Here is an 11505-nt window from a genome sequence, read left to right as displayed (position 1 = left end):
GTAATATCTACATTCCCATCCAGAGTCACAGCTACCCTTGCTCACTTTAGTGACCTGGAGGCAGCTCTTCAACTCAATGGCTCCAGGGAGATTCTTGGATCTGGTCCTTTATGCTTCTTCTCTACACCCAGTCTATCTCCGAGCTGTATGTATTATTCCCATCACAAATCCATCCCCTTTGATTGGACATTACAGAATATTCCTAACCAGTCTCCATTTCTACCTCAGTGGCTTCTCCAATCCATTCTTTACATAGAAGCCAAAAGGATCTTCATAAAGCATAAATCCCATCAGGTCTAGCCCTATCCTTATAGTTGATACTCAAAATTAATCCAAAATACCTCCAGGTGGCCACTCAGGGCCTTTGTGATCTGGTCACTGCATACTTCTCCAGGCCCACGTCCTGTGTGTCATCCTCCCCCCATCTCTTGCACTCTGTGTTGGCCTTTCAGACCCTCAGATCCACCAGGCCCTTGGCTATCTTCTACCTGAAAGCTTTCTCACCACCCCATCAGCCTAGCTCCACTTACAGTGTCAGAAAAGCCTTTCCTACCCCTCAGGTCAATACAGTACTTAGCACATGACGTAGTTACAGATTTATTTGTGTGATTACTTGTTTGCCTGTCTTCCTTCTGGACTATAATCTGGGGGCAGGAACTGCTTACCACTAACTTACCTAATCTACCACTGTGTGGTCATATGGACAGTTGGGACCAAGGTGTCAACAAGATCTGGGGAGACACTGTTCTATGTATTTCCCCTCTCTCGTCTCACGTGAGCATCCCTCCTTCAGATTGTGCTGGGTAAACATCACCTAGCTTGGCCTTCAGTTCCTCTGCCCTTGTAATAGGTCCTTGTGAGGACAAGCAATTGTGTTGCTTCAGACAGTCAGATTACAATATCACTGATTGGGTAATAGAATTACTCCACTAATAATAACAGTAATCACAGCACACACATTTGTATCATACTTTATGGTCTTCTAAGTGTTCTTAATTCCCATTATCTCCTTTATCTTGGAGCCTGGGCCTGAAGGTGAATCCTGCTGTTTTGATTCATATGGATGTTTTCCAAAGCGTTAGCAGCAGCAGCTTATATTTCATTCATCACAGAGGGAAGGACTACTTCAACTGATGGCTGAATTTATGCTTTGCTGTGTTAACCTTTGGTAGTTCCATTACAAAACAGTGATCTTTTCCTTACCTCATCCCCAAATTCCGGGAACTCTTAGTTTACTGAACATAATTTCTTCTAGGATTCTTGGGACAGAGAGTGTGGGATGGTACTAATGGTTGAATGCTTACTGGAAGCCAGACAGCATCTTAAATGCTTTGCCTACACCAAGTTTTCAATCCTCATAACTTTCCCATGAATCAGGTAGTGTTGTTATACCCATTTATAAGGGGAGAAATTGAGACATACTCAAGTATGCTATTTGTCACCTTGCTAATAAGTGAGGCAGTTGGAATACGAACCCTATGGTCTGGTGCCAGTGTTCAGGCCCTTATGCAACACAAATGCAAATATTTATTCTTTATAACATTGATTCTTTAATGACATTATTCTTTAGTGTGCTGAGCAACATTTTAAGGAGCGCATCTTAGGAGGCTGGCATGAAGGCCAGTGTAGAAACCTATCTCGTTCTCTCGTGGGGAAGATGGATTTGAATACATGATTATGAGGTGATATGTGTTAAGAAAGTGAAGGGGAATTCATGTGGAGGTCAGAGCTGAAGCGGGTGTGAATGGGTCCCCCGGAAGAAAACATGGCTGCCAAAGTGTTTGTTCAGCCTGGCCTTAGCTGTTGCTGGAGGCATGGGGGAAACTCTGACTTAAATAACGTGGTCTCTGGGCACCGAGCTGTCATCTTTGATCAGTGCCGTGGCGTGCAGGACATGGTGGTAGGAGTAGGGACCCACTCAACTCATCCCGTGGGTGCAGAAACCAATTAGCTTTGACTGCTGCTGGCGCCGGCGGAACGTGCAGGTCATCATCGATAGCAAAGATGTACAGAATGTCAGCATCGTGCTGGCCAGCAAGCTCCCACGCATCGTCACCACTGTGGCTGGGGACTCTGATGAGCACGTGCTGCCGTCCATCACCACGGAGGTCCTCGAGTCCATGGTGGCCCCCTGTGACACAGGGGAGCTCCTTACCCAGAGAGAGCTGGTCTCCAGGCAGGTGAGCGATGACCTTGCTCTTTGGCCCCATCTTGGGTGTCCTTGACGCATCTGACCTTCGGGAAGGAGTTCACAGAAGCAGTGGAAACCAAGCAGGGGGCTCAGCGGGGGGCAGAGGGCCAGATTTGTAGTGGAGAAGGCTGAGCAGTGGAAGGCAGAAGGTGGCTCCAAGGCTGCTGAGCTGATCGCTAACTTGCTGACCACCGCGGGCACTGGCTTTATTGAGCTGAGCAAGCTGGAGATAGTGGAGGACATCGCGTACCAGCTCTTGCGCTGCCAAACATCACCCACCTGCTGGCCAGGCAGTCCCTGCTCCTCCAGCTGCCCCAGGGAGGCCCGCCCTGCCTGCACCGCCTTGGACCAAGCAGGTGCAGCCCCAGCGATTCTGAACACGCATGCCCTCCTCCTGCCTCACCCCAGAAATCACTGTGAAACTTCATGATTGGCTTAAAGTGGAGGAAATGAAAGTAGAAGCAGATCTCTCTCGAAGAGAAAAGAAAAGAAGAGGGGCAGTTGTGCAAGGGTCAGGCAATACCTCTTTAGGGAAGGACATTTCAGGGGAAGATTTTGAAGGCAGGACTTAAAAAGGCTGCTTCAGCCACAAATGAAGAGAAGGCAGAGATCAGTGTGGAAGTGAATTCCTTAGTCCATTTTGTGTTGCTATCACTTAACAGGCTACCTGAGACTGGATAATCAATAAGGAAACTCATTGCTCACAGTTCTGGAGGCTGGGAAGTCCAGGAGTGTGGTCTTGGCACCTGGTGAGGTCCTCTTCCTGTTCCACAAGGCAGGGGATGAGGGAGCATGTTCCAGAAGAGACAGAAGCAAGAGAGGACACCGCTTGCTTACATCACCACACACTGTCACGAGAACGGTATTATTCCACTCACGATGGCAGGGTTCTCATGGCCTGGCCACCTCTTAAAGGCCCCATCTCTTAAACTGTTGCAATGGCAGTTAAATTTCAGCATGCACTTTGGAGGGGACAGTGGAACCGTAGCATGAGGCTGTTGTGGTCTTCCAGGAGACAGAGGCTGGTGGTGCAAACAAGGTGGGCAGCAGTAAGGATGGGAGAGAGTGGATGGGGCCAAACCCCCGGGGAAGTAAAGTGCTTAGGACTTGGTGACTGATGATGAGGGAGAGAGGAAAGAAGGAGCCAAGGTTCCTGACTTGAACAAACTTTTTGACAATGGATGTTGTCAAAATGGCTGAAAGAAATGGAGGTAGACTTGAATAAGGAGAGTAATGGAATAATGGATTACATTTCAGAGGTGCTGAAATAGAAATGAATGTGTTCACTTAGCAGTTGGATTATCGGAGTCTAAGGTTCAGTAAGGGGTAGAGGGTTATAGAACATCTTTATTCTAGGCTGGTGCCATGACTCACTAAGCTAATTCTCCGCCTGTGGCACCGGCACTTCAGGTTCTAGTCCCTGTTGGGGTGCCGGTTCTGTCCCAGTTGCTCCTCTTCCAGTCCAGCTCTCTGCAGTGCCCCGGGAAGGCAGTGGAAGATGGCCCAAGTGCTTGGGCTCTGCACCCACATGGGAGACCAGGAGAAAGCACCTGGCTCCTGGCTTCGGATCAGTGCAGCGCACTGGCCGTAGTGGCCCTTTGCAGGGTGAGTCAATGGAAGACCCTTCTCTCTGTCTCTCTCTCTCACTGTCTAACTCTGCCTGTCAAAAAAAAAAAAAAAAAAAAAAAAAAAAAAGGATATCTTTATTCTAAAACAGGCATTTTTTCACATTGATTATTTCCAAAATTAAATGTCTTAAAATTAAGCTTATTTATTAAAAATAAGGTTTGTGTTCTTCTCATTATTACTATTAAAGTCATGATAAGCCATAATTGACGATATCTTCAAATAGTGGATATTCTGTAAAATGAGAATTATTCTATAAAATCACAATTCATTTTACTTAATGGCATCCTGAGAAATCAGGGAACGGCTTTCAAATAGCATTTATCTTGAAGAAAGATATATTTAGCAAAGGTAAAATTCAGGACCAGCACTCAATTTTGGCACAAACACCAAAGTGTCAAGTCCAACTTAATGAGGCTTTACCATAATTGTTAGGGTGCTTGAAGTGTTTGTTCTTTTTAAGTAAGTCCAAACCATTCCTTCCTCCATTTCTGCCTCCAACACAATTTTGCTTACACCATTAACTTGATTAGCATTCATTGTCTACATATTAGAAAGGTATGCTTTGTGAACCTTGGATAGAACAACGTGTCTAAGAATTATAGAAACTTAAATTAATAGGGTTTTACTGTAATGTAGTGATCTCTTCCCTGATAATAAAACACTGACTACTCTGGTGTAATTGTGTTTGAGTTTCACATATTCACTGTCCCAGCCTCAGCCATGTCAGTGGGAAAAGAGTTGTAGAAGGAGAAAACTTAGTTTAGAAGAGGAAAGTGGCATCTCTTTCTCAAATCTTGCATCATTTATTATCTCTAAGGTGTTTTTTGTTCAATATATTATCTTCCCTGGTAATATTCATAAGTATGTACACAACTTTCCCAACTAGATTTTTGCCAAGCAGGGAAGCAACCAATCACAGCTACTCCCTAAACTCATCGGCTCCTCCAAGATCTTTATATGACATTCTGCTACATTTTTACCAGATCTTTCTGGAACCTCCAACTAAGACTCTCCAGGTCTCATGTAGAATATCCATGAATACAGCCAACGGAACTTTTTAAAACAGACCTTTACTTCCTAACGTGTTCTATGAAACCAGCATTATCCTAAAACGAAAATCAGATAAAGGTACTACAATAAAAATATCAAATCAATATCTCCCTTTTGAACATAGATACAAAAGCCCTCTAGAAACTATTAGCTAATGTAATAGTGTATAAAAAGTTATACACTGATCAAGTGAGATTTATTCCAGGTATGCATGACTGGTTCAACATTTGAAAAATCCATTAATTTAATCCATCACATCAACAGATTAAAGAAGAAAAATCATATGATCATATTAATTGGTGAAAAAATATTTGGTGCTGACACTGTGCCCTAGTGGATAAAGCTGCCACTTGTGCCAGCATTCCATGTGGGTTCTGGTTGAGTCCCAGCTGGCTGCTCCACTTCCAATCCAGCTCCCTGTTGATGCAGCTGGGCAAGCAGCGGAGGATAGCAGGGGAGACCATGGGAGACCTGAAAGAAGCTCTTGGCTCCTGGCTTTGGACCAGCTGAGATTGGGTCATTGTGGCCATCTGGGGCATGATCAGTGGATGGAAGATCTCTATCTCTCCTTCTCTCTCTCTGAACCTCTGCCTTTCAAATAAATAAAAGATTTTTTAAAAAGCATTTGGCAAAGCATAACATCCATACTATGATAAAAAGTTTTAGCAAACTAGTAACAGAGGAAGAATGTCCACAACTTAATAAAGAGCATCTACAGGAAACCTACAGCAGGGATGGGCATTTGGTCTAGTGATTAAAACATCTGCAGCTCGTATTGGACTAGGTTTGAGTCCGAGCTCTGACACCCCATTCCAGCTTCTGCTAATGCAAACTCAAGGAGACAGCAGGTGATGGCTCAAGTACTTCTGTCATGCTACCCATGAAGGAGACCTGGAGTGAATTCCTGGATTCTGGCTTTGGCATACCAGTCCTGGAGTTGCAGGCTTTTGAGGAATGGACCAACAGAAGGTAATATTGTCTATCTGTCTCTGTCTCTCTGCCTCTCAAATTAAAACAAAATAAAACAAAACTCTATAGCTAACTTTATATGCAGTGGTAGGAAACTATATGCTTTCACCCTAAGATCAGCAAAAAAGCGAAGACGTTCTCATCAACGCTGCAAATCTGCACATTTCATTAGTCTCCCTGTTGCTGCTGCTGTTTTATTTTGTTGCTGTTGTTTTCAGGCTCGTTGGTGCATGCTCAGCTTAGGAGTTAGCAAACATCTCAAGGGGAGATTGTGTGTCAATTTCTGGGTTCACTTCTCTGCAATTCTCTCCTCTCTGGGATTTAAAAAAATATTCCTTTTCTTTTTTTTATTTGAAAGGCAAAGAGACAGAGAGAGTGAAATGGAAAGAGAAAAAGAGGAGAGAAAGAAAGAGGGAGAAACAAAGACACACACACACACACAAAGAGAGAGAGAGAGAGAGAGAGAGAGAGAGAGAGAGAGAGAGAGATCTTCCATGTGCTAGTTCAGACCCTCAAATGCCCACAACAGCCAGAGCTGGAGCAGGCCCAAGCCAGGAGCTTAGATGTCAGTCTAAGGTCTCTAGCATAGTGGATGGGACCCAAGCATTTGAGCCATCACCTGCTGTCTCTCAAGGTATGCATTAGCAGGAAGCTGGATCGGAAGCAGAGGAGCTGGAACTCAAACCAGCACTCTGAGATAGAATGTGAGCATCCCAACAGCATCTTCACAACTGTGCCCAAACCCCATCCCTTCCCTCTGGGATTTTGCTACAAGTTCCAGTCACCTTAATAGCTTTGAACCCCAAGTTGTTGCTTCAGTCAAATGGATCTGCCACTGACTCCGTTCCCTGCTCTGTGGATTGAGTCATGCTGAATAAGAAACTCACTTAGCTGGGCTGGCTTCTCTCAGGATATTCTGCATTGGTGCCTTCCAATATCTTCAGATAATTTTGTGATGTATCCTGCCACCTGTTACAGTTGTTTTTCAGTGGTAGGGTCAGTTCAATAAAAGTTACTCTGTTATGGCTGAAGTGAAAGCTTTCTTCTTTTACAACTTTGTGAACACACACACACAAATAATATTTACTTATTTGGAAGGTAGAACAACAAAGAGAGGGATAGAGATCTTGTACTTGCTGATTGACTCCAAAAGTGTATGCAGCACCTGGGGCTGGGCCAGGCCAAAGCCAGGAGCTGGGAACTTCACCTGGGTCTCCTATGTGGGTGAAAGGGGCCCATGGATTTGAGTCATCACCTGCTGCTTCCCATGCTGCACGTTGACAGGAAGATGGATTGGAAGCAGAAGTGAGACACTCAGTTTAATCCCAGGCATTTCAATATGGGATGGGAGCAACCCAACCAGCAGCTTAACCCTCTGCACAACACCTGCCCCCATGGCACAGTATTTGTAGTAAATAAACAGCCTAAAAGAACTCATGAGACCAAAATAAGGAAATTACAAAAATATAAAAACTAAATCACAGACCACACTTTCAGTCCTAAATTCAGACTACCTTCAGGTCTTCTGGACTCAGCATTCTGTTTGGAACAAATGCCTTTCCTTCTCACCTTCACCTTGGTTCTTTGACAAGAGCTTTATACATGAACTGAAAGAGCCAAGATTTAGTGTCTGGACTGCTATATAAAACTGATATGATCCCGGACAAACCTTCCTTTTACCACTTTGGTATTATGATTAGTCAAGGAGGCTGTCTCTGAATGGCTGCTTGCTTTAAGTCCTCTCAGGACAAGTGAGGCATAAGCAAATGAAGACATTACACAGAGTGCTCATTCTGCCTTATTAACAGAGCTGGTATGAGAAGAGCTTAGTTTCGAAGACCAGGTTCACAAGCGTGTCTTCTCCATAGGGATGTGAGTGTGGTGACAACTTTCTAGCTCTTATACATTGTCTTTTCCTGCTGATTTTCTTTTTCTTTTCATTAGAGCTGTGAATTAGAAACAACTGTGATTGCTGTATCTCCCCCATCTGGGTTAGATTGTCCTGCCTAATCTAGAACAAAAGGTAACACCAGTGCTTGACTGGGAATGGGTTTGGGGACAACTGGATAGCCAGGTGGGTCTGACCAGAGAGGATTCCCCATGGACAGACGAGAGAGGAACCCAAACAGTCAGAAACATTTGGTGAGTGTGGAATCAAAAATGAGCCATTTATGTGATTTGGAGGTGGGATGGGCTTGAGTTTGGACACGTTAACATATTGTCATGCTTGCCATGACCTCCAAGATAGACTGATGGGATAGGGCTTCCAAAGCACAGACTCACAGTGCCTTTGACTCTGGTTTCTCTGGGCTTTATCTCACCAGCCCCCTGGTTGCTACATCTTCCTTTAAGTCTTTTACCAACTTCAGCTTGTTGGCGTCCAGCTGGTCTCATCGCAGTCACCTTATTTCTGATCGCATGCATTATGTGCTCATTTTACAGTGTGCTGCTATTGCTTCCCTGTCCCAAATGTAGGGGGAGGACCTTACAGCCTGGAAGTCCAGGCTGCATGGTGAGCCTGTGCTTTATAATCTCTCGACCTTCACAACAATTTGGAAGGTTTAACCTTCATTTTAAAGACATGGCAACCGGCCGGCACTGTGGCTCACTAGGCTAATCCTCCACCTAGCGGTGCCGGCACACCGGGTTCTAGTCCCGGTTGGGGTGCCGGATTCTGTCCTGGTTGCCCCTCTTCCAGGCCAGCCCTCTGTTGTGGCCAGGGAGTGCAGTGGAGGATGGCCCAGGTGCTTGGGCCCTGCACCCCAGGGGAGACCAGGAAAAGCATCTGGCTCCTGGCTCCTGCCATCAGATCAGCGCGGTGCGCCGGCCGCAGCGCGCCGGCTGCGGCGGCCATTGGAGGGTGAACCAACGGCAAAAGAAGACCTTTCTCTCTGTCTCTCTCTCTCTCACTGTCCACTCTGCCTGTCAAAAAAAAAAAAAAAAAAAAAAAAAGACGTGGCAACTGAGGATCCCAGATGCTAAGACATGTGCCCAAGGTCACAAAATTTGAATGTTTGTGTTTAAACTCAGGCTTGTGTTTAAACTCAAGCCTGATCCCAAACTCAAGTTCTGCCTGCTGCTGCCAAATAAATAATAGATGAATGAATCCTCCCAATTCTCAAGTCATCTGCAGAGGAATGAGGAGCTAAAAAGTGTGATTCAGTCAAAGAACTCCTCAATTTAGCATACCTTCATGTCTTGATGCCTTAATTTTTATTCCTCCTCCTAGAATCCCATCTGTTCATGTTTATTAATACCTCCTATATGCTAAGGACATATAGCAGTACAAAAGACAGAAGGCCTAGCAAGAGTATAAATTGGTACAATGGCTCAAGTGACTCAATGATATTTTTTAAATATGCATAACCTCTGACAAGTAATTCACATATGTACATAAAACCTAAAGTTTAATGGGGAATATTGACAAATACAAAAATAAATGCAAAGTATGCAACCCCAAATTAACATGAGTTTATAAAGGAAAAAAAAATGGGGGAGGGGGGTTGACTGGAGAAACAGAGCCCATGTTCATTTATCCAGAGAGTGAGAGGGAGAGAGAAAATTGACAGGAGTTGCCTTGGGTGATTGTGCGGAGATCAGACCGGGTCTGTAGCCTGTAGTTCAGGCCTGCAGAGCTGGAGCTGCAATCCATAGGTGCAATCTCTTCTTCCTCAGGGAAACTGGTTTTATCCTGAAGGCCATCCAGCTGCTTAGAGCAAGCCCACCAGATCATTGAATTGTCTCCTTTACTTAGAGTCATTGTAAGTGGATGCTAATCAGCCTACAAATCTTGCCAGCAACACTCAGTTACAATTTGGCTACTCTATAACTGTCTACTCCAGCCTAACCAACATAGGATGGCTAAAAATAGGTTTCTTCAGCTTCAGCAGCAAGCAACTGAAAAGCTAAATCAAACTACTCAAAATAATAAAGAAATTCGTTGGCTCAGAGCACAGGAACTTAGGAATAGGCTGGAGGGCCTTAGCTCTTCCATGGATCTCCCTCCTTTCAGGCCTTCCTGCTCACGCTGCTTGACAAGGTGGGTGCATCATGCCCTGGAAAGAGAGGAGCCGCCCCTTCCTGTGACTCTTCTCTGAGGAACAGGAAGCCTTGTAGGCTCATCCAACAAACCTCCTCTCACAGCTCATGGAGCCATATTTGGGCTAATCTCTGACTGGGGGAACAGCATGCATCAACAGACTTCACGTTGGGGTCCTGTGTCAGTCAGTCGTTGGGGTATGGGTGGCTATGATCCCCTTGGATGAGGGCCATCCAACCACTTTTTTTTGTTTTGTTTTTTTTTTTTTGTTTTTTTTTTTTTTTTTTTTTTGACAGGCAGAGTGGACAGTGAGAGAGAGAGAGACAGAGAGAAAGGTCTTCCTTTGCCGTTGGTTCACCCTCCAATGGCTGCCGCGGCGCACCGCGCTGATCCGATGGCAGGAGCCAGGAGCCAGGTGCTTTTCCTGGTCTCCCATGGGGTGCAGGGCCCAAGCACCTGGGCCATCCTCCACTGCACTCCCTGGCCACAGCAGAGGGCTGGCCTGGAAGAGGGGCAACCGGGACAGAATCCGGCGCCCCGACCGGGACTAGAACCCGGTGTGCCGGCGCCGCTAGGCGGAGGATTAGCCTAGTGAGCCGCGGCGCCGGCCCCCAACCACTTTGTTAAACAATGGGACTTGTACATCTCCCAGACTGGAATTGCTCAGAGCAAGCACCTGGAGCTCCTCATGTTCCAGGATCCACCTGAATGTCCCAAAGGATAAATATCTTTATGCACCAGTGTGGCAGTCAGTACATATGCTGGGTTCCACCAATCAGGAACCATCATTCATTCCCATGCTATCAAAGAGACAATGGGTAGGAAGAAGAGGCAATGGGAAAAGTCCAGGAATCAATATTTGCCAGGATTCTGGATTCAGTAACCTAGCAAATGCTTGTGGGGCTCTATAGCAAGGTTATACTGGCTCACAAGAGCTAATTGTGTATATCTTGTCCCAATTCCATGTTCAATGGCAGGAATATTTATACCACAGAAATTGGCGAATGATGGGCTTGTGTTTAGCCCAGGAGTTAACTCACCCGCATATCACATTGGAATATATGTGTTCCGTTCTGGGATCCAGCTCCTGATTTCAACTTCTCGGTAATGCAAACCTAGTGGGTAGTAGTGATGGCTTGAGTAATCGGGCTCATGCCACCCACCTGGGAGACCTGGATTGAGTTCTGGGCTCCTGGCTTCGTCCCTGGCCCTGGTTCAGCCTTAGCTTTGCAGGCATTTGGAGATTGAACCAGTGGATGGGAACTCTCTTGCTGCATGTCTCTCTCTTTCCCTCTCTGTCTCTCTACCTCTAAAGTAAATAAATAAAATAAATAGGCAAATTTTACAAATCAGTGCTTTTTATGGGGAGGGAGGAGTCAGTTGTTAAGCCTTGAGCAGCATACCATTGACAGTGTCATGCCCCGGAGAGAGGCACCCTGGAGGAAGACAGCTTGGCCTTTAATTCCTTGTTGGAGTCTTGCTCATCCCTTCTGTTTTCAGTTGCAGTAAAAGTCACATAACAAGTGCCACCAGCTTATTCATCCTTTCTGAAGCCCACTCATGCTCATGTGTTATTGCCTCTTTTTCATCAGAATATTCTATTTTATTTTTGAATGGGTAATACATA

General features: G+C 45.4%; 1 pseudogene; it reads left to right on the top strand.

The window, feature by feature from the left end:
• The first annotated feature begins 1744 nt into the window (after positions 1 to 1744).
• LOC100341570 (prohibitin 1 pseudogene) lies at positions 1745 to 2611 on the top strand (annotated as a pseudogene).
• The last annotated feature ends 8894 nt before the right edge of the window (positions 2612 to 11505 follow it).

Source organism: Oryctolagus cuniculus, chromosome 9, assembly GCF_051225735.1.
Source record: "Oryctolagus cuniculus isolate XC-2025 breed Fujian yellow rabbit chromosome 9, ASM5122573v1, whole genome shotgun sequence".
Classification (NCBI taxonomy): domain Eukaryota; kingdom Metazoa; phylum Chordata; class Mammalia; order Lagomorpha; family Leporidae; genus Oryctolagus; species Oryctolagus cuniculus.
This window is presented reverse-complemented; position numbering and strand designations above follow the sequence as displayed.